The sequence below is a fragment of the Hordeum vulgare genome, chromosome 7H (genome assembly GCF_904849725.1).
Source record: "Hordeum vulgare subsp. vulgare chromosome 7H, MorexV3_pseudomolecules_assembly, whole genome shotgun sequence".
Lineage (NCBI taxonomy): Eukaryota > Viridiplantae > Streptophyta > Magnoliopsida > Poales > Poaceae > Hordeum > Hordeum vulgare.
Genome location: NC_058524.1, coordinates 291304737 through 291332242, shown reverse-complemented (window position 1 = coordinate 291332242; position 27506 = coordinate 291304737).

Sequence of the window (27506 nt, the reverse complement as noted above, 5' to 3'; positions counted from 1 at the left end):
TCTTGACATTTGGAGGTATCATGGCCGCTGGTGCCATGGAAGATGCACGTCGGCCCCCCTCCGGACGGGCGCTCCCCCCTCGGACATGCTTCGTCTCGGGCTCGTCGGTGAGCACCCTCGGGGCCTTGCGCTTCACCTCCTTGGCTTTGGCTTTCTTGTCTTCTTGGTCCGCTGCCTCGGGCCCGAGGAGCGACAAGCGTCCTTCTTCAGCCCTAGCGCATTTTCTTGCCAAGTTGAACATCTCTAGTGCGGTGCTCATTTCATCGTTCATGATGAGCTCCTCCTTCATCTTGAGGTCGGTGACTCCGTCGGAAAAAGGCGAGATGATGGCTTTGTCCGACGCCTTGGGGATCTTGAGGCGCATGACCGTGAAGCTTTGTATGAACTTGTCACTACAGGAATCAGACACTTTGTCGTCTGCCATAGCAAACGGCAAAGAGGTATTCCACCAACGGCAAAGACCGTTGCCATCTGCCTCCTGTCGACAAGGTTTCTACTTCAGCTTTCGACGGCATAGTAGCTTCTTTGCCGTTTGCCTTCCCGAAGCGGACGGGAGATGGCTTTGCCGTCAGTCTCTGGCACCGGGCAATCGGCAAAAGTCTTGAGACGGTAGCCGACACGCAATGCCTCCGTTAGGGCTAACGGAGGCTTTGCCGTCTGCTTCCCCCCATCTCTTTGCCGCCATCTTCCCCCCCATCTCTTTGTCGTCTGCTTCCCCCTTCTCTCTGTCGTCTGCTTTCCCCCTCTTTGCCGTCTGCTGCTATGGGTCAGCCCATATCTGCCCCAGCCGGCTGTTCTCTTTGCCATCAGCCTACCCAGGCACCAGACGGAAAAGAGGCTATATGGGCCAGCTGCTGCGGCCCCCGGGGTGCACAGCTGGGTGCCACGTGGCCCCTTTGCCGTCCGCCAGCTGATGGCAAAGACCTTTGCCATCAGCTGGCAGATGGCAAAGAGCGCATAAAGTAACTGTTTTATTTGTTTTATATTATGTCACAACATATATATATATATATATATATATATATATATATATATATATATATTTGACAGCACAAATATGATATATATATTTCACAACACATATATATATAGTTCACAACACATATATGCTATACATATAAAGCTCATCAATGTACGTCCCATATATCGAAACAACCAACATAAAATGTTTTACATTGTTCATCCATAGATTCATATACATATAGTTCGACATTTTTCATCAACTCAAGTGTAAACTAGTACTAAAGCACTCCATTAATGCCAGCTTCCATGCATGTAGTACATCCAATTTGCAAAAATGTGAATAAGAAAGTTAGAAGAAGAAGAACAATAACATATGATGTTTTTGAGCTAATTATGTCATTTTAGAGGAAAACAAGGTATGTATATATTATTCATGAGCTAACCAAGGTTCTTATGCCATTTTGAGCTTATTATGTCATTTTGCAGCTAAATGGGCTAATTATGTCATTGTTGGGGAAAATAAGGTAAGGAGAATATGAAAGAGGAGAAGAAAGAGGAGGAGGAGAAGAAGAAGAAGACATGAAGAAGAAGGAGAAGCAGAAGGAGAAGGAGGAGGAGGAGGAGAAGGAGGAGAAGAAGGAGAATGTCTTCTCCTTCTTCTCGTCCTTCCCCTCCTTCTCCTCCTCCTCCTCCTTATCCTTCTCCTCCTCCTCCTCCTCCTTCTTCTTCTTCTCTTCTTCTTCTCTTCATCTTCTTATTCTTCCTTCTTTTCATTTTTCCTATTTCTTCTCCTCTTCTACTCTTCTTGGAGCTAAATTATCTAATTATATCTTTTTGGAGCTAAATGGGCTAATTATGTCATTTTATAGGAAAACAAACTAAGTATATATTATTCATGAGCTAGCCAAGGTTCTTATGCCATTTTGAGCTTATTATGTAATTTTGGAGCTGAATTGGCTAATTATGTCATTGTTGGGGAAAATAAGGTAAGGATAATATGAAAGAGGAGAAGAAACAGGAGGGGGAGAACAAGAAGAAGAAATCAAGAAGAAGGAGAATAAGAAGGAAAAGGAGGAGGAGGAGGAGGAGGAGGAGAAGGAGGAGAAGGTCTCCTCCTCCTTCTCCTTCTCCTTCTCCTCCTTCTCCTCCTCCTCTCCACCTCCTTCTTCTCCTCCTCCTCCTTCTCCTTCTCTTCTTTTTATCCTCTTATTATTCTTCTTCCTTCTTTTCATTTTTCGTATTTCTTCTCCTCTTCTCCTCTTCTTGGAGCTAAATTATCTAATTATGTCTTTTTGGAGCTAAATGGGCTAATTATGTCATTTTGGAGTTAAATTGGCTAAGTATATAATATCCATGAGCTAACCAAGGTTCTTATGTCATTTTGAGCTTATTATGTCATTTTGCAACTATATGGGGTAATTATGTCATTATTAGGGAAAAAGGTAAGGAGAATATGAAAAAGGAGAAGAAAGAGGAGTAGGAGGAGAAGAAGATGAAATCAAGAAGAAGGAGAAGAAGAAGGAGAAGGAGGAGGAGGAGGAGAAGAAGGAAAAGGTTTTCTCCTCCTTCTCCTTCTCCTCCTCCTCCTCCTTCTCCTTCCCTTCTTCTTCTCTTCTTCTTCTCCTTCTTCCTTCTTTTCATTTTTACTATTTCTTCTCCTCTTCTCCTCTTCTTGGAGCTAAATTATCTAATTATGTCCTTTGGAGCTAAATGGGCTAATTATGTCATTTTGGAGCAAAATTGGCTAAGTATATAATATTCATGAGCTAACCAAGGTTCTTATGCCATTTCGAGCTTATTATGTCATTTTGGAGCTAAATGGGCTAATTATGTCATTGTTGGGGAAAATTAGGTAAGTAGAATATGAAAGAGCAGAAGAAAGAGGAGGAGGAGAAGCAGAAGAAGAAATCAGAAGGAAGGAGAAGATAGAAGGAGAAGGAGGACGAGGAGGAGAAGGAGGAGAATAAGGAAAAAAGTCTTCTCCTCCTTCTCCTTCTTCTCCTCCTTCTCCTTCTTCTCCTCCTCCTCTCCCCCTCCTTCTTCTCCTCCGCCTACATCTCCTTCTCTTCTACTTCTCTTCTTCTTGTTCTTCCTTCTTTTCATTTTTCCTATTTCTTCTCCTCTTCTACTATTCTTGGAGCTAATATTTCTAAATATGTATTTTTGGAGCTAAATTGGTTAATTATGTCATTTTGGAGCTAAATTGGCTAAGTATATAATATTCATGATCTAACCAAGGTTCTTATGCCATTTTGAGCTTATTATGTCATTTTGGAGCTAAATGGGCTACTTATGTCATTGTTGGGGAAAATAAGGTAAGGACAATATGAAAGAGGAGAAGAAAGAGGAGGAGGAGGAGAAGAAGAAGAAATCAAGAAGGAGGAGAAGAAGAAGGAGAAGGAGGAGGAGTAGGAGAAGGAGGAGAAGGAGGAGAAGAAGTAAGGAGGAGAAGTAGGAGAAGAAGGAGAAGGTCTCCTCCTCCTTCTCCTTCTTCTCCTCCTCCTTCTTCTCCTCCTCGTCCTTCTCCTTCTCTTCTTCTTCTCTTCTTCTTCTTCTTCTTCCTTCTTTTCATTTTCCTATTTCTTCTCCTCTTCTCCTATTCTTCCAGCTAAATTTTCTAATTATGTCTTTTTGGAGCTAAATGGGCTAATTATGTCATTTTGGAGCTAAATTAGCTAAGTATATAATATTCATGAGCTAACCAAAGTTCTTATGCCACTTTGAGCTTATTATGTCATTTTGGAGCTAATTGGGCTAATTATGTCATTTGGAGCTAAATTAGCTAAGTTGTGAGCTAACCAAGGTTCTTACCATGTTTTTACCTAACTAAGCTAAACTAGGTAATTATGTCAAAAATGAACTAGAGAAAACTTACCACAGTGGTCATCAAGGAGGAGAAACATTAGGGTTGCTCGCGTCGGCTTCGTTTGGAGACGGTTGCCCTAGAGAAGGGTCGTGCGATGCCGCTCGGGAGTTATTCTGCAGAAAAGATATTTTCAATGTCTCACTTAGCTCAAAGCGTCTTCTGCATCCTCTCAGTTGTATAGCACCAACGATTTTGCACGAGCCCACCCAATCTTGCCTCGGTCGGTAGATGTAAAATCAAATGCTACATTGGATTAAAGAAGCCCGACGGAAAGATCTTCTCTAACTTGCACAACAACTCCGGTGCAGACGCCTCCATGTCATCTAACATGCCAGGCGACAATTCTTTCGCACAAAGAACACGAAAGAAATAGCTCAGCTCCGCCAGTACTAGCCATTCATCCTCAAGAATAAAGCCACGTAACATCACCGACATTACCCGCTCTAGCCATATGTGCCAATCATGACTCTTGAGACCAAATATTTTTATTTTTTCAAGACACGCTCCCCTCTTTAGATTTGCTGCATACCCATTGGGGAACATCAAGTGCATTTTGACCCACAAGATAATTTCCCTCATAGCTGGCCTTCCAAGATTGAACCATGCCTTTTGCTTCGACCACTTTTGCTTTCCTTTGCCTTCTCGCATGTTTTGTAACGTTCTGTGACATAGTGTCTCTTGATCAACTCTAGCCTTAGCATTATCCTTTGTCTTCCCATCTATGTCGAACAATGTACCAAAAATAGCCTCTCCGATATTATTTTCAGTGTGCATCATGTCGATATTGTGTGGAAGAAGGAGGTCTTTGAAGTAAGGCAGATCCCAGAAGCATGGCTTGTGAGTCCAGGCGTGTTTTGAATTCTACCCCTTGAAATACCCTGGATGCTCTGGATCAGGCTCGACGGCGTTTAACTGATCCAGGATCTATTGGCCTGTCAACGCAGGTGGTGCCAAGTTTTAGACAATTGTACCTTTGGTAAAGCTCTTCTTGTCTTTTCTGAACTGATGGTCAGGATTCAGGGGAACTGTCTATGCAAGTTAAATAAAGAATACTTCCAACCCTCCTGCAATCAATGAAACTGGAGAGCTGACTTGCATTGGGGGCACGGGAACCTTCCATGCACACACCATCGAGAGAATAGCGCATACGCTAGCAAGTCATGCATAGAGTACATGTACCACACATGCATTTTGAATTTTTGTTTTCCAGTGGCATTGTATGTCTTGACCCCATTATCCCAAGCTTCTTCCAATTCATCCTTAAGTGGTTGCAAGTACACATTCATATTCATCCCCGGATAATTGGACCCTGGAATTATCAACCTCAGAAATATGTTCTTTCTTTGCATAATCTGCCTGGGGGGGAGATTGAGTGGAATGAAAAATACAAGCCAACAACTGTATTGGGTTGCTGTCATGCCGAAGGTATTAAAACCATCTGTGGCGGCGTAGACTCGAGGATTCCTTGGATCTGCCGCTTTATCCTGATGCAATCCATCGAAATGTTTCTACGCTTCCCCATCCGATGTGTGTACCGCCATCTTATTCCCATCGGCATCTAGTTCGGTTCTTTTGCCCAATTTGTGCCAAGTCATCTGGCTGGCTGTCTCTTCAACCATGAAAAGACGTTGAATCCTTGGTACGATTGGCATATACCGAAGAACACTAACTGCGATTTTGGTCTGCCTCTTCTCACCCATACCGTTGTCTACCACAAGATACCTGCAAGACTCGTAATTGGGACAATAGGCCAAGTGTGCATACTCCTTCCTAAATAAGACACATCCTTTCTCACATGCATCTATCTTCTCATAGGGCATCTTAAGTACACGAAGTATTTTGTCCGACTCGTACAGGTTTCCAGGCATGACATGGACTTTGGGTAGGAAGCGTCCAAATAGTGTCATCATCACGTCGTAGCATTCTCTTCCCAAGTTGAACTGAGCCTTCAGAGCCATTACTTGTGCAATTGCATCCAACTGACAAAGCTCAGTGTGCTCATGGAGAGTACGTTTTGAAGACTACAACATTTCATAGAAGGCCTTTGCAGATCCCAAGCAGCATCAAAGTCTTGCACCATGTCTTCGATACTCGTACCATGCTCGTCGGTGCAACGACGGACCACCTCAGCTCTGGTGCGTTGTATAGGCTCACCATGAAATGTCCACGCCGTATAATTAGACTTAAAACCCCTCCTCTGCAGGTGTTTAATCATTATAGCCTTTGTCGTCTTTTTATAGTTGTCGCATCCAGGAAAGGGCAATAGTTTCTTTCCTGGCCATTTGCAAATGCGGCTTTCACAAATTCCTTGGTTTTTAGAAACCATTCATTCGTCATATCTTTCTGACTAGGGTGACCGGTGTACATCCACGCACGATCACTCATCTTGCCTAACTACTAAACACACAAGAAATATATTTATATATAATTTAGCATATATATTCATCAGTTAATCAAGTTCGCCATTTTTATTATGTCCATGCAACCTACACGCTAATAGGTAAAGATAGGTCCTAATCCCACCTGAGTATGTGTAGATTGGCTTCGTTTTTCCATGCTCTGCTCTAGATACAACACAAAATTTCGGCAGCACCTCCTCGCTGTTCTCCTGATACACGTCTTCGCAATAAACAAACAGGATGTGTATCCGGAGAACAACAGGGATGCACTAACGAAATTATGCATCAGATCCGGAACAAATAATATGAGAAGACAAACCCAATCTACACATACTCAGGCTGTCCATGGATAATGTTGGACAATTTGAAAGAATCACGGTTATAAATATAAGCAAATGCATGCATATTTATAACTGTAACTCTTTCGAACGGGAGACGCATACTGGTCACGCATACTGATAAATTAATTTAATTACCTACATCTAGCAAGTTTTATCCGAAAACCGACCCACAGTAAATGAAGGGCAAGGAGGAGATGACATTTGTACTGACCCACGAATGCAGGGCGGAGCTCGTAGAATGCATGGAGAGGTCTTCGCACAACAGACCTCACAGTGACGAGACAACTGTCACATGTAAATCCACCCGATCAACACAAATATTTTGTGTTCATTAATAAAATCGAAAAATATACGACCTAACACAAATATATGGCGTATTAACAGTTGCACGGAGTTTCGTGCTGGGGTGTCAGGATTTCGTGTCGGGGCATCGTGTCGGGGTGTCGGGGCATCATGTCAAGGTGTCAGGGTGTCATTTTCTTCTTCTTCCTCTTTCTTTTTTCCTCTTCTTCCTTTTCTTCTTCTTCCGTTTCTTCCTTTTCTTCTTCTTCTTCTTCTTCCGTTTCTTCCTTTTCTTCTTCTTCTTCTTCTTCTTCTTCTTCTTCTCTTCTTCTTCTGCCGACAGGAGGAGAGAAGAAGGAGAAGAAGAAGGAGCGATCCTTCTCCTCCTCCTCCTTCTCCTTCTTCTTCTCTTCTTCTTCTCTTCTTCTTCTTCCTTCTTTTCATTTTCCCTATTTCTTCTCCTCTTCTCCTCTTCTTCTTCTTCTCCTCCTCCTCCTCCTCCTCCTCTTCTCCTATTCTTCCTCCTCTTCTTCTTCTTCTTCTTCCTCTTATTTCTATTTCTATTTTTATTTAACCTCTTCTTCTACTTATTCTTCTTTTCTTCTTTTTTCTATTCTTCTCCTTATTTTTTTCTTCTTCTCTTCTTCTTTTCTTCTTCTTCTCTTCTTCTCTTCTTCTCTTCTTCTTCTCTTCTTCCTTTCTTCTTCTCCTTCTTCTTTTTTCTTCTCCTCTTCTTCCCCTCCTCCTCCTCCTCTTCTCCTCTTCTCCTCCTCCTCCTCTTCTTCTTCTTGCTCTTCTTTCTATTAAGCTAACTAACTAACTAACCTAACTAATTTAACAAGCTAACTAACTAACTAAACCTAATAAACCAAAAAAGTAACCTAACTAATTTAAAATAAATAAAAATAAGGAAAAAACTAACCTAACCATACAAATTGCATGGGGGGCTCACCGGCGGGGGCGGCTAGGGCGTCGTGGGCGCGGCACGGAGCCGGGGCGTTGGGGATGTCGGCCGGCGGGGCGGCGGCGCCAGGTGTGTTGGGGCGGCGGCGCCGGGGCTGTGGGGCACCGGGGTGGCACTGTGGGCGGTGGGGCGGCGACGCGACAGGGCCGGTGGGGCGGCGACGGTGGTGGCGGTTGTGGGAGTCGGGGAGAGGAGTGGAAGAGCGTCTATGAGTGAGTGAGAGAGAGGGGCCGGGGTGGGGGCAAAGAGTAGTTACAGACGTTAGCTCTTTGACGTCCGCTGTTGCTTTGCCGTCTGCTATGCGGCTCTTTGCAGTCTGCAACGGACGGCAAAGAAGAGACTCGAGTTTGACCTAACATCCCCGCAGTTAGGTGGGCCCCACCTATAGCTTTGCCCTCTATTGCGCGGCTCTTTGCCGTCTGCGGCTGACAGCAAAGATGTGACTGATGGCAAAGGCATTCAATGCCATCAGCCAGTTCTTTGTCATCCGCTTTTTGGAAACTGACAGCAAAGACACTCTTTGCCATCAGTCAGCAGACAGCAAAGATCTGACAGATGGCAAATAAATGAATTCCAGTAGTGTGTCCTGGGTCTCTCCCTCCCGCTGCTTGACGCTCTACGGGTCGTTTACGGTGGGGGCGCGGTCGCGGGTGCCGTGGAAGTTGGCGATGAAGTGCTCGCGCAGGCCGTCCCAGGAGGTGATGGACACCTTTGGAAGGTTGTGGATCCAAGAGAGTGTGCCATCATTGAGAGCCATGGGGAACCAACACGCCATGATTTTGCCGCCTCCTCCTGCCGCCCTGATGCTCAGCGTGTACAGTTGCAGGAACTGAGCCAGGTCTTGGGTGCCATCGTAACGCGGGGGTGGGTCGGGCTTGAACATGCAGGGACACACAACGGGGTAGAGCTCGGGGGCGATAGCGAGGCACCCCACTGGTCCAACGGGTACGGTACGTGCACGAGCCGCCGGGTCTTGTTGCTCCAGGGGGTTTGCTTCGAGCGGGGCACGGTCACGACGCGGATTTTGCAGCGTCGGGTGTGCACATACATCGGTGCGGGTCTGGAGGACCACCTAGCAACTTGATTCATCTCTAGGTCCCGCCCTGGGTTCATGAGGCCGGGCGCGGGGTCGCGCTTCTTGCCTGGGCTCGGGGTCTGTGATGTGCCGCGGGGGTGGGGGTGGCGCGTCTTGCTCCTCGTCGTTTGCCAGGTACATCCGGGGTCGAAGCGAGGACGAGAGCGCCGCTGAGTCACCGGCAACGGCGTTGAGCTCCTCGATGCGCTGGAGCCAGTCGTCGTGGCAGTCAGGAGCAGGCCGGTAGCGGAGCAGCTCGGTGGCCATGGCAAGCGCGCACCGGCCATGGGGCATCTCTGGCCGGGCGTGGGATGCCGATCCCGACGGCCTGGCAAGTGACGGAGTGGCGGTGCGGCCATCGGCCTGCTCGATCACCGGCTGGAAGGAACCTTCGGGGTTGGTGGCAGCGTTTGCCACGGGTGACGGTAACCGGCGCGTGCCGTCGGCACCTACGGGCGCGGTCTGGGCGATGCGGGTGGTGCGGTGCTCTGAGCGAACCCGGCGAGCGTCACCCATTGGAGCGGTGGAGCTTGGTGAAGACGGAGCTTGAAGGAAACCTCGACACGCCCCTACCTGGCGCGCCAAATGTTGGATTTCGGGCTCCGCAAAACCCTAATGATTCGAACACAGGGGCGTGTACGACGATCTCTCCCGGCTCAACCTTACCTAGCCCGCTAATCGATGGAAACGACGAAGGACTCACTCGATGGCGAGAGCAGGACAAAACACTACAGTTTACCCAGGTTGGGGCCGCTGCGAAGCGTAAAACCATACTCCTGCTTTTCGTGGATTGCCTCTCACGGAGGTGGTGGATGAACTAGTACAGTGCTCTCGAGCCTCCGAAGGCCAAGTGACTATGTGTATTGCTCTACGATTGGAATGGACTCTCTCCCTACCAAGTGTTCTACCCTTTCTATTTATAGCGGAGGCCCGGATCCTCTTTGCTCATAGCTCCGGCGGAAAGGGATCCCACAGCGGCCAATTTTGAAGGGGAACAGGGGAACATGCTCCCCTGCCCAAAGGTGGTCTTCGCCTGCAAAGTAACTACCCGCACTGCAGGAACGGGCCCGGGGATAATGTTTGCCCTACTGGCGGGTGGCGTCGGCTTCGTTGCACCACAAGGGAAACCTTTAGAAGATGCCTTTGGAACCCCTGTATGCTCCCGCCTCCTTTGCACCAAAGGGAAAACTGCCCCGTCCTGCCATCTGCTGCTCGCCTGTCCTTTCCTGGTGTCACCCTTGGATCCTGAGGCCCGGCCTTGCCTCGGAATATCCGCCGCTCCAGAGGAGTCCTGAAGAGGCCCCATGCGGGTCTTGATGCTGCTCCTCCTCTTGAGGCTTGGCCCCTCACGAGGGCCTTATCCTGAATGGTGCCGGGCCCATTAGTTTGTTCCGTGAGTTGGGCCTGCCCTAGGCCACATGAGGCAGGTCTGGGTACCCCCATTCCCAGAACGCCGATAGGTGGTCTTGCTGGACTTGTTCTTACCTTAACAGTATATGTTGTGCATCAGTATTTCGGTGTTTCTTTGCAAGGAATCCGAGGAGATCACGAGTTTCATGATCGAGGCTTTCTATGTGGCTTGTGGTAATTTGTGATGGATTAGTTGGAGCACCCCAGCAGGGTTAAATCTTTCGGAAAGTCGTGCGCACGGTTATGTGGCAAACATGGAAACTTTGTTTAACATCCGTTTCTAGATAGCTTCAAATTACTTATATTAAAACATGCCAACTGTGTGCGTAACCGTGATTGTTTCCTTCAAAGCTCCTTCTCCGATCGAGAACATAGTGGGGTTATGACTGACGTAAGTAGGCGTTCATGATCACTTAGTGATTATTCTTAGTTCACGACCGTCAAGCGTAGACCACTCAAATTACTTCATGTTATCGTAAGTTAGCCACCATAAATGCTGAGTGCTTCTGCCAACTCAAACACCTACCCCATCCTGAACCAATAACTTAATTAGACTCGCTATCTTGGTCATGAGATTGCTCAGTCCTTGTGGCTCATAAATTACTACAACCACCCCACAGGTACAGGTGAAGCAGAACGAGACGCTTTCGATGCTACACAGCTGAATTGGGAGTTCGACGAGGGCAGTGGTCGTATGTACATGACGTACCCTGATGACTAGAGGTCCTTGGTCGTGATCCGGGCCTAGCGAGGCCGGAACATTGCTATTTTGTTGTTTATCTTGTCCGTAGTCAGATCCTGCCTTATGAATGCTTGAATAAATGTTTAGTAGATTTGTAACTTATTATGTGGCGAGTGTAAGCAAACTCATATACTCATCCCTTCTTGTATGTAATGCAATGTTTACCGTTCTTGCAAATCACTTAGATGTGCCCCTTTCCCCTTTTGAGGCCTCGCCCCCAAATAAGGAAAGTGTCGCATCTTGGACGTTACACGGTGTCCGGCATCATACCCCTTTCTCGCGAGGGCGCGCATTGAGGCGCGCCTCTAGGTGGTGCCCGAGCACATCTCTCGATGTACCGGCGAGGTCAAATGCTTCCCACATGGGAGTCCCCGAGCCTGGCCTGAGGGAGGCGCTTGGTGCACCTTCATATGTCGGAAGGGGGTAGGCACTAGCAACGTCCTTAGGGATCACGACCTTGGCATAACTCATCGTACCTTTGTCTTGACGGAGTCAGAGGCTGGCAACGACTACTTCTTCCTCGTGGGTGCGACCTCGCGAGGCACATCGTCCCCGGCATCGACGGAGTGTTCCGCTGCGGTGGCCTTGTAGACGAGCTTGAAGGAGCAGACCGTGTCCTTTTTTCGAAGGTGACAGTGATGACGCCCCTGCAACTCGACATGAACTTGGCGAGTGTTGGGTAGCCCAAGATGTCATTGTATGGGAGGCCAATGTATGCCATGTAAAAGTCAATGAGTTCAGTATGATAGTTGTTACATGTACTGTAGGTGACTGGAAGGCGGACCTACCCCAGTGGAGTGGTGGAGCCATTGGTAACCCCAGAGAACAGCCCGGTCGGCATCAGCTGGATATAAGGCACATGGAGCGTGTCAAATGTTTCGATAGAGAGCATGTTGAGGCCCGCGCCTCTGTCGATGAGAGTCTTGGTGACCGCGACGTTACTGATGGTGGGAGTACACATCATGGGGAGCATGATCGCAGTGGCCACGAACTTGAGGCTGTCCCTGGTCTCCAAAGTGATAGAGTACTCAGACTAGTTGAGGGGCTTCGCAGCCCTCTGCCTTGGGAGGTCAGCATTCACCTTGCAAGAGAGCTATTTGAACCGGTGGTTCGACGAGGGGCATGAGCACCGCCAGGAATGCATGCCACCGTGTTGTCGGAATCGGGGCTCCGCAGACCGAGGAAGGTTCGAACACTGGGGTGCACTTGTCCTCCTACCCTGTTCTACCTCTCAACCTCACGACGACTCTCCAACGGCCCGAGCTAAGGACGACGAAAGAGAACACACGGACAGTTAACCCAGGTTCAGGCCACCTTGTGGTGTAAAATTGTACTCTTTCTTGTCTAGATTACTTGAGGTAGGAGACGAGTGCAAAGGGGGTTCTTGCTCTAGTGGAGTTGGTGGATCCGTTGCTACGGAGGTCGGGCCTCTCTTTTATATTGGCCTTTATCCTCTCTCCGGAGAACACTCGGCAGGGTCGGTTTCCACAACAGCCATTTCAAAAGGGACAGGACTGCACTCCATCCTCACAAAGGAGGTATTCGCGTGCCAAAGCACTTCCCCGTGACGCACCGGTGGGCTCGGGAGTGACCTCCATCCTGCCGAGCCCCCAGTCTTGGTCATCTTGCACCAAATAGGAAACTTTTGAGGGTTGCTTTGGGAGCCCGCGAGCTAACACTGCTCCCTTCGTATGAAAGGGAAAATCCTCTCTACCCGTGCCTGCTGGCACGGCTGATGCGTCGCCTACACAACATGTGTCACCCACGTGAAGATGGAGGGTCACGAGAGCCTGCATCATCGCCCTTGACGAGTCTGCCCCTCTGAGGGCCTTAGGGGCAGCCTGGGACACACCTTGGCTATGTGTTGCTCTGCGCGGCTCTTGGTGTCGATTTCCCAATGCCAGCCTCACGAGGGTCTTGCTGGCCGGCCTACCACCATGCTGAATTGGGCTAGCGCAGCGCGTTGCACCTAGGGCTGCAGGCCGACGGGCGTGGGTACCCCGGTCCCAAGGGCCTAATAGTATCCCTCGGGCCCGTATTGTGCTCGACTCCGCCCGTTGGTGGGGGGAAGCAATGCGGGCCCCAACCACATGCGGGCCAGGCTTGATGCGTGGCATTTGGCACGTCGTGGGACTCTTCTCCTTCTCGCAACGCTTCAGGAACCGCTTTGAGTGAGTAGACATAAAGCATGCGCGTAGCACTTGCCATCATTGCTCTTCTTAGACTGACGCCGCCCCCTTGCACCTTCCTTCTCATGTAAAACTGCTCTCGGGCCCGTGACACACAATGAGTGGCCTGTTGGGGGAACGAGGCAACGCGAGTCATAACCGTCCACGGGCCAGGCATGGCACGTAGCGCTTGATGGAGTGCATGTCGCCTCCACTTCCCAGGATGCCTCGGGGACTGTGGACACGCCTATAAAACTGCGACACCCGAGGGGCGGAGCCGCCATCACAAACCTTCTCCCATCTTCCTTCCTCCCATGCTGCTTTGTCTTTCTTGTGCAAATGTTGCATTCTCCCTCCTCTTCTTCTCCTCATGGCGACCAGGAGGGATCTCTCAAGTGCTGAAGCACGGGCAAGGCATTCGGAGCCGTGACCAATCCCAATGTGACGACGCTGGGCTATGAGCAACGAGTAACTGTGCCCTCGCCATTGCTTTTCCTTGCGTACCTTCTTTCGCATGATGAATCTGCTCGCCAAACTATCTAGTGCGCCAGCACCCAAGTGTTGGGGAACGTCGCATGGGAAACAAAAAATTTCCTACGCGCATGAAGACCTATCATGGTGATGTCCATCTACGAGAGGGGATGAGTGATCTACGTACCCTCGTAGATCGTACAGCAGAGCGTTCGTGAACGCGGTTGATGTAGTGGAACGTCCTCAGGTCCCTCGATCCGCCCCGCGAACAATCCCGCGATCAGTCCCACGATCTAGTATCGAACGGACGGCACCTCCGCGTTCAGCACACGTACAGCTCGACGATGATCTCGGCCTTCTTGATCCAGCAAGAGAGACGGAGAGGTAGAAGAGTTCTCCGGCAGCGTGACGGCGCTCCGGAGGTTGGTGATGACCTTGTCTCAGCAGGGCTCCACCCGAGCTCCGCAAAAACGCGATCTAGAGGAAAAACCGTGGAGGTATGTGGTCGGGCTGCCGTGGAAAAGTCATCTCAAATCAGCCCTAAAACCTCCGTATATATAGGTGGGAGGGAGGGGACCTTGCCTTGGGGCTCAAGGAGCCCCAAGGGGGTCGGCCGAGTCCAAGGGGGCAGGACTCCCCCCCCCAAACCGAGTTGGACTTGGTTTGGTGGGAGGGAGTCCCCCTTCCTTCCCACCTCCTCCCTTTTTTTTGTTTTCTCTTGATTTTCTGTTCTTGGCGCATAGAGACCTTTTGGGCTGTCCCACCAGCCCACTAAGGGCTGGTGTGCCACCCTCGAGGCCTATGGGCTTCCCCGGGGTGGGTTGCCCCCCCGGTGAACTCCCGGAACACATTCGTCATTCCCGGTACATTCCCGGTAACTCCGAAAACCTTCCGGTAATCAAATGAGGTCATCCTATATATCAATCTTCGTTTTCGGACTATTCCGGAAACCCTCGTGACGTCCGTGATCTCATCCGGGACTCCGAACAACATTCGGTAACCAACCATATAACTCAAATACGCATAAAACAACGTCGAACCTTAAGTGTGCAGACCCTGCGGGTTCGAGAACTATGTAGACATGACCCGAGAGACTCCTCGGTCAATATCCAATAGCGGGACCTGGATGCCCATATTGGATCCTACATATTCTACGAAGATCTTATCGTTTGAACCTCAGTGCCAAGGATTCATATAATCCCGTATGTCATTCCCTTTGTCCTTCGGTATGTTACTTGCCCGAGATTCGATCGTCAGTATCCGTATACCTATTTCAATCTCGTTTACCGGCAAGTCTCTTTACTCGTTCCGTAATACAAGATCCCGCAACTTACACTAAGTTATATTGCTTGCAAGTCTTGTGTGTGATGTTGTATTACCGAGTGGGCCCCGAGATACCTCTCCGTTCACGCGGAGTGACAAATCCCAGTCTTGATCCATACTAACTCAACTAGCACCTTCGGAGATACCTGTAGAGCATCTTTATAGTCACCCAGTTACGTTGCGACATTTCATACACACAAAGCATTCCTCTGATGTCAGTGAGTTATCTGATCTCATGGTCATAGGAATAAATACTTGACACGCAGAAAACAGTAGCAAAAAAATGACACGATCAACATGCTACGTCTATGAGTTTGGGTCTAGTCCATCACGTGATTCTCCTAATGACGTGATCCAGTTATCAAGCAACAACACCTTGTTCATAATCAGAAGACACTGACTATCTTTGATCAACTGGCTAGCCAACTAGAGGCTTCCTAGGGACGGTGTATTGTCTATGTATCCACACATGTAAATGAGTCTTCATTCAATACAATTATAGCATGGATAATAAACGATTATCTTGATACAGGAATTATAATAATAACTATATTTATTATTGCCTCTAGGGCATAATTCCAACAGTCTCCCACTTGCACTAGAGTCAATAATCTAGCCCTCACATCACCATGTGAATTACATTGTAATAAATCTAACACCCATACAGTTCTGGTGTTGATCATGTTTTGGCCGTGGAAGAGGTTTAGTCAGCGGGTCTGCTACATTCAGATCCGTGTGCACTTTGCATATATTCACGTCCTCTCCCTCGACGTAGTCGCGGATGAGGTTGAAGCGTCGTTTGATGTGTCTGGTCTTCTTGTGAAACCGCGGTTCCTTTGCTAAGGCAATGGCACCAGTGTTGTCACAGAACAAGGTTATTGGATTCAGTGCGCTTGGCACCACTCCAAAATCCGTCATGAACTGCTTCATCCAGACACCCTCCTTAGCCGCCTCCGAGGCAGCCATGTACTCCGCTTCACATGTAGAATCTGCTACGACGCTTTGCTTGGAACTGCACCAGCTTACCGCACCCCCATTAAGAATAAATACGTATCCGGTTTGCGACTTAGAGTCGTCCGGATCTGTGTCAAAGCTTGCATGTAACCTTTTACGGCGAGCTCTTCGTCACCTCCATACACGAGAAACATCTCCTTAGTCCTTTTCAGGTACTTCAGGATATTCTTGACTGATGTCCAGTGATCCACTCCTGGATTACTCTGGAACCTACCTGCCATACTTATGGCCAGGCTAACATCCGGTCTAGTGCACAGCATCGCATACATGATAGAACCTATGGCTGAAGCATAGGGGGCGGAGCGCATATGCTCTCTATCTTCATCAGTTGCTGGGCACTGAGTCTTACTCAATCTCGTACCTTGTAGAACTGGCAAGAACCCTTTCTTGGACTGTTCCATTTTGAACCTCTTCAAAACTTTATCAAGGTATGTGCTTTGTGAAAGTCCTATCAGGCGTTTTGATCTATCCCTATAGATCTTAATGCCTAGAATGTAAGCAGCTTCTCCTAGGTCCTTCATAGAGAAACTTTTATTCAAGTAATCCTTTATGCTCTCTAAAAACTCTACGTTGTTTCCAATCAGTAATATGTCATCCACATATAATATTAGAAACGCCACAGAGCTCCCACTCACTTTCTTGTAAATACAAGATTCTCCAACCACTTGTATAAACCCAAATGCTTTGATAACCTCATCAAAGCGTTTGTTCCAACTCCGAGATGCTTGCACCAGTCCATAAATGGATCGCTGGAGCTTGCACACCTTGTTAGCATTCTTAGGATCGACAAAACCTTCGGGTTGTATCATATACAACTCTTCCTTAAGGAAACCGTTAAGGAACGCCGTTTTGACATCCATCTGCCAGATTTCATAATCGAAAAATGCAGCTATTGCTAACATGATTCTGACGGACTTAAGCATCGCTACGGGTGAGAAAGTCTCATCGTAGTCAACTCCTTGAACTTGTGAAAAACCCTTTGCCACAAGTCGAGCTTTATAAACGGTCACATTACCGTGAGCGTCCGTCTTCCTCTTAAAGATCCATTTGTTTTGAATGGCCTTGCGGCCCTCAGGCAGTACCTCCAAAGTCCACACTTTGTTCTCATACATGGATCCTATCTCGGACTTCATGGCTTCCAGCCATTTGTTGGAATCTGGGCCCACCATTGCTTCTTCATAATTCGCAGGTTCATTGTTGTCTAACAACATGATTGATAAGACGGGATTACCGTACCACTCTGGAGCAGCACGTGGTCTCGTCGACCTGCGTGGTTCGACAGAAACTTGAACTGGAGTTTCATGATCATCATCATTAACTTCCTCCTCAACCGGCGTTGCAATGAGAGAGATTTCCCCTTGCCCTGCGCCACCATCCAGAGGGATGAGAGGTTCGACAACCTCGTCAAGTTCTATCTTCCTCCCACTCAATTCTCTCGAGAGAAACTCCTTCTCGAGAAAAGCTCCGTTTTTAGCAACAAACACTTTGCCCTCGGATTTGAGATAGAAGGTGTACCCAACTGTCTCTTTTGGGTAACCTATGAAGACGCACTTTTCCGCTTTGGGTTCCAGCTTTTCAGGCTGAAGCTTTTTGACATAAGCATCACATCCCCAAACTTTAAGAAACGACAACTTTGGCCTTTTGCCATACCACAGTTCGTATGGTGTCGTCTCAACGGATTTTGATGGTGCCCTATTTAAAGTGAATGCAGTTGTTTCTAATGCATAGCCCCAAAATGATAACGGCAAATCAGTAAGAGACATCATAGATCGCACCATCTCTAATAGAGTACGATTACGATGTTCGGACACACCATTACGCTGTGGTGTTCCAGGCGGTGTTAACTGTGAAACAATTCCACATTGTCTTAAGTGAGCACCAAACTCGAAACTCAGATATTCACCCCCACGATCAGACCGCAGGAACTTGATCTTCTTGTTACGATGATTTTCCACTTCACTCTGAAATTGCTTGAACTTTTCAAATGTTTCAGACTTGTGCTTCATCAAGTAGACATAACCATATCTACTTAAATCGTCAGTGAAGGTGAGAAAATAATGATATCCGCCGTGTGCCTCCACGCTCATCGGACCACACACATCGGTATGTATGATTTCCAACAAGTCACTTGCACGCTCCATTGTTCCTGAGAACGGAGTCTTAGTCATCTTGCCCGTGAGGCATGGTTCGCACGTGTCAAGTGAATCAAAGTCAAGTGACTCCAAAAGTCCATCAGCATGGAGTTTCTTCATGCGCTTTACACCAATATGACCTAAGCGGCAGTGCCACAAAAATATGGCGCTATCATTGTTAACTCTAACTCTTTTGGTCTCAATGTTATGTATATGCGTATCACTATCAAGATTCAATATGAACAATCCTCTCACATTCGGTGCATGACCATAAAAGATGTCACTCATAGAAATAGAACAACCATTATTCTGTGACTTAAAAGAGTAACCGTCTCGCAATAAACAAGATCCAGATATAATGTTCATGCTCAACGCAGGCACTAAATAACAATGCTTTAAGTTCATCACTAATCCTGACGGTAACTGAAGTGACACTGTGCCGACGGCGATTGCATCAACCTTGGAACAATTTCCTACGCGCATCGTCACTTCATCTTTCGTCAGCCTTCGCCTATTCCGCAGTTCCTGTTTCAAGTTCCAAATATGAGCAACAGAACCGGTATCGAATACCGAGGCACTACTATGAGAGCCGGTTAAGTACACATCAATAACATGTATATCAAATATACCTGATTTTTCTTTGCCCGTCTTCTTATCTGCCAGATACTTGGGGCAATTGCGCTTCCAGTGACCCATACCCTTGCAATAGTAACACTCCATTTCCGGCTTAGGTCCAGCTTTGGGTTTATTCGTTGGATTGGCAACAGGCTTGCCGCTCTTCTTCGAATTGCCCTTCTTGCCTTTGCCGTTTCTCTTGAAACTAGTGGTCTTATTCACCATCAACACTTGATGTTCTTTACGGAGTTCAGACTCTGCGACTTTCAGCATCGCAAACAACTCGCCGGGAGACTTGTTCATCCCTTGCATGTTGTAGTTCAACACAAAGCCTTTATAGCTTGGCGGCATTGATTGAAGGATTCTGTCAGTGATAGCTTCTTGCGGGAGTTCAATCCCCAGCTCAGCTAGACGGTTTGAGTACCCAGACATTTTGAGCACATGTTCACTGACAGATGAGTTTTCCTCCATCTTGCAAGCATAGAATTTATCGGAGGTCTCATACCTCTCGATCCGGGCGTTCTTCTGAAAGATAAAATCCAACTCCTGGAACATCTCAAATGCTCCATGACGCTCAAAGCGACGTTGAAGTCCCGGTTCTAAGCCATACAAGACTGCACATTGAACTATTGAGTAGTCCTCCTTACGTGCTAACCAAGCGTTCTTAACATCCTGATCAGCCGTAGCGGGTGGTTCATCTCCTAACGCAGCATTAAGGACATAATCCTTCTTCCCAGCTTGTAAGATTAGCTTAAGATTACGAGCCCAGTCTACAAAGTTGCTTCCATCATCTTTCAACTTAGCTTTCTCTAGGAACGTATTAAAATTCAGGATGACTGTCGCGTGAGCCATGATCTACAACACAAATATATTCAAAGTGGACTTAGACTATGTTCAAGATAATTAGAGTTTAACTTAATCAAATTATTCGCTAAACTCCCACTCAAAAAGTACATCTCTCTAGTCATTTGAGTGGTTCATTATCCACTTACACTAGCTCAAGTCCGATCATCATGTGAGTTGAGTATAGTTTCAGTGGTAAGCATCCCTATGCTAATCATATCATCTATATGATTCATGATCGACCTTTCAGTCTCATGTGTTCCGAGGCCATGTCTGCACATGATAGGCTCGTCAAGCTTAACAAGAATGTTCCGCGTGCGCAACTGTTTTGCACCCTTTGTATGTGAACGTTGAGTCTATCACACCCGATCATCACGTGGTGTCTCAAAACGACGAACTGTAGCAACGGTGCACAGTCGGGGAGAACACAATTTCGTCTTGAAATTTTAGTGAGAGATCACCTCATAATGCTACCGTCGTTCTAAGCAAAATAAGGTGCATAAAAGGATTAACATCACATGCAATTCATAAGTGACATGATATGGCCATCATCACGTGCTTCTTGATCTCCATCACCAAAGCACCGGCACGATCTTCTTGTCACCGGCGCCACACCATGATCTCCATCAACGTGTTGCCATCGAGGTTGTCGTGCTACTCATGCTATTACTACTAAAGCTACATCCTAGCAAAATAGTAAACGCATCTGCAAGCACACACGTTAGTATAAAGACAACCCTATGGCTCCTGCCGGTTGCCGTACCATCGACGTGCAAGTCAATATTTCTATTACAACATGATCATCTCATACATCCAATATATCACATCACATCATTGGCCATATCACATCACAAGCATACCCTGCAAAAACAAGTTAGACGTCCTCTAATTTTGTTGTTGCATGTTTTACGTGGTGACCATGGGTATCTAGTAGGATCGCATCTTACTTACGCAAACACCACAACGGAGATATATGAGTTGCTATTTAACCTCATCCAAGGACCTCCTCGGTCAAATCCGATTCAACTAAAGTTGGAGAAACCGACACTTGCCAGTCATCTTTGAGCAACGGAGTTACTCGTAACGATGAAACCAGTCTCTCGTAAGCGTACGAGTAATGTCGGTCCAAGCCGCTTCAATCCAACAATACCGCGGAATCAAGAAAAGACTAAGGAGGGCAGCAAAACGCACATCACCGCCCACAAAAACTTTTGTGTTCTACTCGAGAAGACATCTACGCATGAACCTAGCTCATGATGCCACTGTTGGGGAACGTCGCATGGGAAACAAAAATTTTCCTACGCGCATGAAGACCTATCATGGTGATGTCCATCTACGAGAGGGGATAAGTGATCTACGTACCCTTGTAGATTGTACAGCAGAAGCGTTAGTGAATGTGGTTGATGTAGTGGAACGTCCTCACGTCCCTCGATCCGCCCCGCGAACAATCCCGCGATCAGTCCCACGATCTAGTACCGAACGGACGGCACCTCCGCGTTCAGCACACGTACAGCTCGACGATGATCTCGGCCTTCTTGATCCAGCAAGAGAGATGGAGAGGTAGAAGAGTTCTCCGGCAGCGTGACGGCGCTCCGGAGGTTGGTGATGACCTTGTCTCAGCAGGGCTCCGCCCGAGCTCCGCAAAAACGCAATCTAGAGGAAAAACCGTGGAGGTATGTGGTCGGGCTGCCGTGGAAAAGTCATCTCAAATCAGCCCTAAAACCTCCGTATATATAGGTGGGAGGGAGGGGACCTTGCCTTGGGGCTCAAGGAGCCCCAAGGGGGTCGGCCGAGTCCAAGGGGGGAGGACTCCCCCCCCAAACCGAGTTGGACTTGGTTTGGTGGGAGGGAGTCCCCCTTCCTTCCCACCTCCTCCCTTTTTTTTCTTTTCTCTTGATTTTCTCTTCTTGGCGCATAGAGCCCTTTTGGGCTGTCCCACCAGCCCACTAAGGGCTGGTGTGCCACCCTCAAGGCCTATGGGCTTCCCCGGGGTGGGTTGCCCCCCCCCCCCCGGTGAACTCCCGGAACCCATTCGTCATTCCCGGTACATTCCCGGTAACTCCGAAAACCTTCCGGTAATCAAATGAGGTCATCCTATATATCAATCGTCGTTTCCGGACTATTCTGGAAACCCTCGTGATGTCCGTGATCCCATCCGGGACTCCGAACAACATTCGGTAACCAACCATATAACTCAAATACGCATAAAACAACGTCGAACCTTAAGTGTGTAGACCCTGCGGGTTCGAGAACTATGTGGACATGACCCGAGAGACTCCTCGGTCAATATCCAATAGCGGGACCTGGATGCCCATATTGGATCCTACATATTCTACGAAGATCTTATCGTTTGAACCTCAGTGCCAAGGATTCATATAATCCCGTATGTCATTCCCATTGTCCTTCGGTATGTTACTTGCCCGAGATTCGATCGTCAGTATCCGTATACCTATTTCAATCTCGTTTACCGGTAAGTCTCTTTACTCGTTCCGTAATACAAGATCCCGAAACTTACACTAAGTTACATTGCTTGCAAGTCTTGTGTGTGATTTTGTATTACCGAGTGGGCCCCGAGATACCTCTCCGTTCACACGGAGTGACAAATCCCAGTCTTGATCCATACTAACTCAACTAACACCTTCGGAGATACCTGTAGAGCATCTTTATAGTCACCCAGTTACGTTGCGACGTTTGATACACACAAAGCATTCCTCTGATGTCAGTGAGTTATATGATCTCATGGTCATAGGAATAAATACTTGACACGCAGAAAACAGTATCAACAAAATGACACGATCAACATGCTACGTCTATGAGTTTGGGTCTAGTCCATCACGTGATTCTCCTAATGACGTGATACAGTTATCAAGCAACAACACCTTGTTCATAATCAGAAGACACTGACTATCTTTGATCAACTGGCTAGCCAACTAGAGGCTTGCTAGGGACGGTGTTTTGTCTATGTATCCACACATGTAAATGAGTCTTCATTCAATACAATTATAGCATGGATAATAAACGATTATCTTGATACAGGAATTATAATAATAACTATATTTATTATTGCCTCTAGGGCATAATTCCAACACCAAGAGGCGCCAGGATGCCCCACTTGGGCATCCTTTCGCGAACCGCCCCCTCGTTTGGCATCTGCCTCCGCGCTTGGCCTGAGGAGGCCTCGAGGATCCACGGACCACTTCGGGGTGATGGCGGGGCCCTGGGGGCGCGCGGCCCAGACCATCGCATCCACCTTTCGGAGCTCTGGGAACGAGGCGTATCTAGCCCTCAAGGCGATGTCCATCATCGAGCTGGAGGCGGACGTGGCTCTCCGAGAGCGGGAGGCCGCCCAGACCGCCTTTGATCAGGAGGTGGCGCGCGGGTGTCTTGAGGCTCTGGAGGGGCGCGTTCTCACGGATGAGGCTGCCCACACAGTGGTGCGTGTGGAATTCCTTGCTGATGTGGACGCAAGGGTGGAACGAGAGCAGGAGTCCACCGTAGAGGAGTATCACGACGAGCTCGCTCGACAGGAAAACCGCCTCCAGCTCACGTGCGACGTGCTCCAGGAGGAGGTGTGCGTGCTTAGGGCCCAGATGGAGGACTCCCAAGCTGCTCTCCAGACCGCCCTCGAGGGTGAGGAGGGATCTAAGAAGGATTTCGCGTCGCTTCAGGCCCAAGTTGGCGAAATTGCCGATGTCGTGCACGCAGCCAGGGATGAGGTGGTGCACACACTGCAGATGGAGGTGCAGCGCGCCAAGCATGTTGGAATTATTCCCTATAGGCAATAATAAATATAGTTATTATTATAATTCTTGTATCAAGATAATCGTTTATTATTCATGCTATAATTGTATTGAATGAAGACTCATTTACATGTGTGGATACATAGACAAAACACTGCCCATAGCAAGCCTCTAGTTGGCTAGCCAGTTGATCAAAGATAGTCAGTGTCTTCTGATTATGAACAAGGTGTTGTTGCTTGATAACTGGATCACGTCATTAGGAGAATCACGTGATGGACTAGACCCAAACTAATAGACGTAGCATGTTGATCATGTCATTTTGTTGCTACTGTTTTCTGCGTATCAAGTATTTGTTCCTATGACCATGAGATCATATAACTCACTAACACCGGAGGAATACTTTGTGTGTATCAAACGTCGCAACGTAACTGGGTGACTATAAAGATGCTCTACAGGTATCTCTGAAGGTGTTCGTTGAGTTAGTATGGATCAAGACTGGGATTTGTCACTCCGTGTGACGGAGAGGTATCTCGGGGCCCACTCGGTAATACAACATCACACACAAGCCTTGCAAGCAATGTGACTTAGTGTAAGTTACGGGATCTTGTATTACGGAACGAGTAAAGAGACTTGCCGGTAAACGAGATTGAAATAGGTATGCGGATACTGACGATCGAATCTCGGGCAATTAACATACCGAAGGACAAAGGGAATGACATACGGGATTATATGAATCCTTGGCACTGAGGTTCAAACGATAAGATCTTCGTAGAATATGTAGGATCCAATATGGGCATCCAGGTCCCGCTATTGGATATTGACCGAGGAGTCTCTCGGGTCATGTCTACATAGTTCTCGAACCCGCAGGGTCTGCACACTTAAGGTTCGACGTTGTTTTATGCGTATTTGAGTTATATGGTTGGTTACCAAATGTTGTTCGGAGTCCCGGATGAGATCACGGACGTCACGAGGGTTTCCGGAATGGTCCGAAAACGAAGATTGATATATAGGATGACCTCATTTGATTACCGGAAGGTTTTCGTAGTTACCGGGAATGTACCGGGAATGACGAATGGGTTCCGGGAGTTCACCGGGGGGGCAACCCACCCCGGGGAAGCCCATAGGCCTTGGGGGTGGCACACCAGCCCTTAGTGGGCTGGTGGGACAGCCCAAGAAGGCCCTATGCGCCATAGGAAGAAAATCAAAGAGAAAAAAAAGGAGGTGGGAAAGGGAAGAAGGACTCCACCCACCAAACCAAGTTGGACTCGGTTTGGGGGGGGAGACCTTCCCCCCTTGGCTCGGCCGACCCCCTTGGGGCTCCTTGAGCCCCAAGGCAAGGCTCCCCCTCTTCCCCCCTATATATACGGAGGTTTTAGGGCTGATTTGAGACGACTTTTCCACGGCATCCCGACCACATGCCTCCACGGTTTTTCCTCTAGATCGCGTTTCTGCGGAGCTCGGGCGGAGCCCTCCTAAGACAAGATCATCACCAACCTCCGGAGCACCGTCACGCTGCCGGAGAACTCTTCTACCTCTCCGTCTCTCTTGCTGGATCAAGAAGGCCGAGATCATCGTCGAGCTGTACGTGTGCTGAACGCGGAGGTGCCGTCCATTCGGCACTAGATCGTGGGACTGATCGCGGGACGGCTCGCCGGGAGGATCGAGGGACATGAGGACGTTCCACTACATCAACCGCGTTCACTAACGCTTCTGCTGTACGGTCTACAAGGGTACGTAGATCACACATCCCCTCTCGTAGATGGACATCACCATGATAGGTCTTCGTGTGCGTAGGAAAATTTTTGTTTCCCATGCGACGTTCCCCAACAGTGGCATCATGAGCTAGGTTCATGCGTAGATGTCTTCTCAAGTGGAAGACAAAAGTTTTTGTGGGCGGTGATGTGCATTTTGCTGCCCTCCTTAGTCTTTTCTTGATTCCGCGGTATTGTTGGATTGAAGCGGCTTGGACCGACATTACTCGTACGCTTACGAGAGACTGGTTTCATCGCTACGAGTAACCCCGTTGCTCAAAGATGACTGGCAAGTGTCAGTTTTCCAACTTTAGTTGAATCGGATTTGACCGAGGAGGTCCTTTGATGAGGTTAAATAGCAACTCATATATCTCCGTTGTGGTGTTTGCGTAAGTAAGATGCGATCCTACTAGATACCCTTGGTCACCACGTAAAACATGCAACAACAAAATTAGAGGACGTCTAACTTGTTTTTGCAGGGTATGCTTGTGATGTGATATGGACAACGATGTGATGTGATATATTGGATGTATGAGATGATCATGTTGTAATAGATAATATCGACTTGCATGCCGATGGTACGGCAACCGGCAGGAGCCATATGGTTGTCTTTATACTAACGTTTGTGCTTGCAGATGCGTTTACTATTTTGCTAGGATGTAGCTTTAGTAGTAATAGCATGAGTAGCACGACAACCCCGATGGCGACACGTTGATGGAGATCATGGTGTGGCGCCGGTGACAAGAAGATCGTGCCGGTGCTTTGGTGATGGAGATCAAGGAGCACGTGATGATAGCCATATCATGTCACTTATGAATTGCATGTGATGTTAATCCTTTTATGCACCTTATTTTGCTTAGAACGACGGTAGCATTATGAGGTGATCTCTCACTAAAATTTCAAGACGAAATTGTGTTCTCCCCGACTGTGCACCGTTGCTACAGTTCGTCGTTTCGAGACACCACGTGATGACGAGTGTGATAGACTCAACGTTCACATACAACGGGTGCAAAACAGTTGCGCACGCGGAACACTCGGGTTAAGCTTGACGAGCCTAGCATGTGCAGACATGGCCTAGGAACACATGAGACCGAAAGGTCAATCATGAATCATATAGATGATATGTTTAGCATAGGGATGCTTACCACTGAAACTATACTCAACTCACGTGATGATCGGACTTGAGCTAGTGTAAGTGGATCATGAACCACTCAAATGATGTACTTTTTGAGTGGGAGTTTAGCGAATAATTTGATTAAGTTAAACTCTAATTATCTTGAACATAGTCTAAGTCCACTTTGAATATATTTGTGTTGTAAATCATGGCTCACGCGACTGTCACCCTGAATTTTAATACGTTCCTAAAGAAAGCTAAGTTGAAAGATGATGGAAGCAACTTTGTAGACTGGGCTCGTAATCTTAAACTAATCTTACAAGCTGGGAAGAAGGATTATGTCCTTAATGCTGCGCTAGGAGATGAACCACCCGCTACGGCTGATCAGGATGTTAAGAACGCTTGGTTAGCACGTAAGGAGGACTACTCAGTAGTTCAATGTGCAGTCTTGTATGGCTTAGAACCGGGACTTCAACGTCACTTTGAGCGTCATGGAGCATTTGAGATGTTCCAGGAGTTGAAGTTTATCTTTCAGAAGAACGCCCGGATCGAGAGGTATGAGACCTCCGATAAATTCTATGCTTGCAAGATGGAGGAGAACTCGTGTGTCAGTGAACATGTGCTCAAAATGTGTGGGGTACTCAAACCGTCTAGCTGAGCTAGGGATTGAACTCCCGCAAGAGGGTATCACTGACAGAATCCTTCAATCACTGCCGCCAAGCTATAAAGGCTTTGTGTTGAACTACAACATGCAAGGGATGAACAAGTCTCCCGGCGAGTTGTTTGCGATGCTGAAAGTCGCAGAGTCTGAACTCCGTAAAGAGCATCAAGTGTTGATGGTGAATAAGACCACTAGTTTCAAGAGAAACGACAAAGGCAAGAAGGGTAATTCAAAGAAGAGCGGCAAGCCTGTTGCCAATCCGACGAAGAAACCCAAAGCTGGACCTAAGCCTGAAACAGAGTGTTACTATTGCAAGGGTATGGGTCACTGGAAGCGCAATTGCCCCAAGTATCTGGCAGGTAAGAAGGCGGCCAAAGAAAAATTAGGTCTATTTGATATACATGTTATTGATGTGTACTTAACCGGCTCTCGTAGTAGTGCCTGGGTATTCGATACCGGTTCTGTTGCTCATATTTGCAACTCGAAACAGGAACTGCGGAATAGACGAAGGCTGGCGAAAGATGAAGTGACGATGCGCGTAGGAAATGGTTCCAAGGTTGATGCAATCGCCGTCGGCACAGTGTCACTTCAGCTACCGTCGGGATTAGTGATGAACTTAAATCATTGTTATT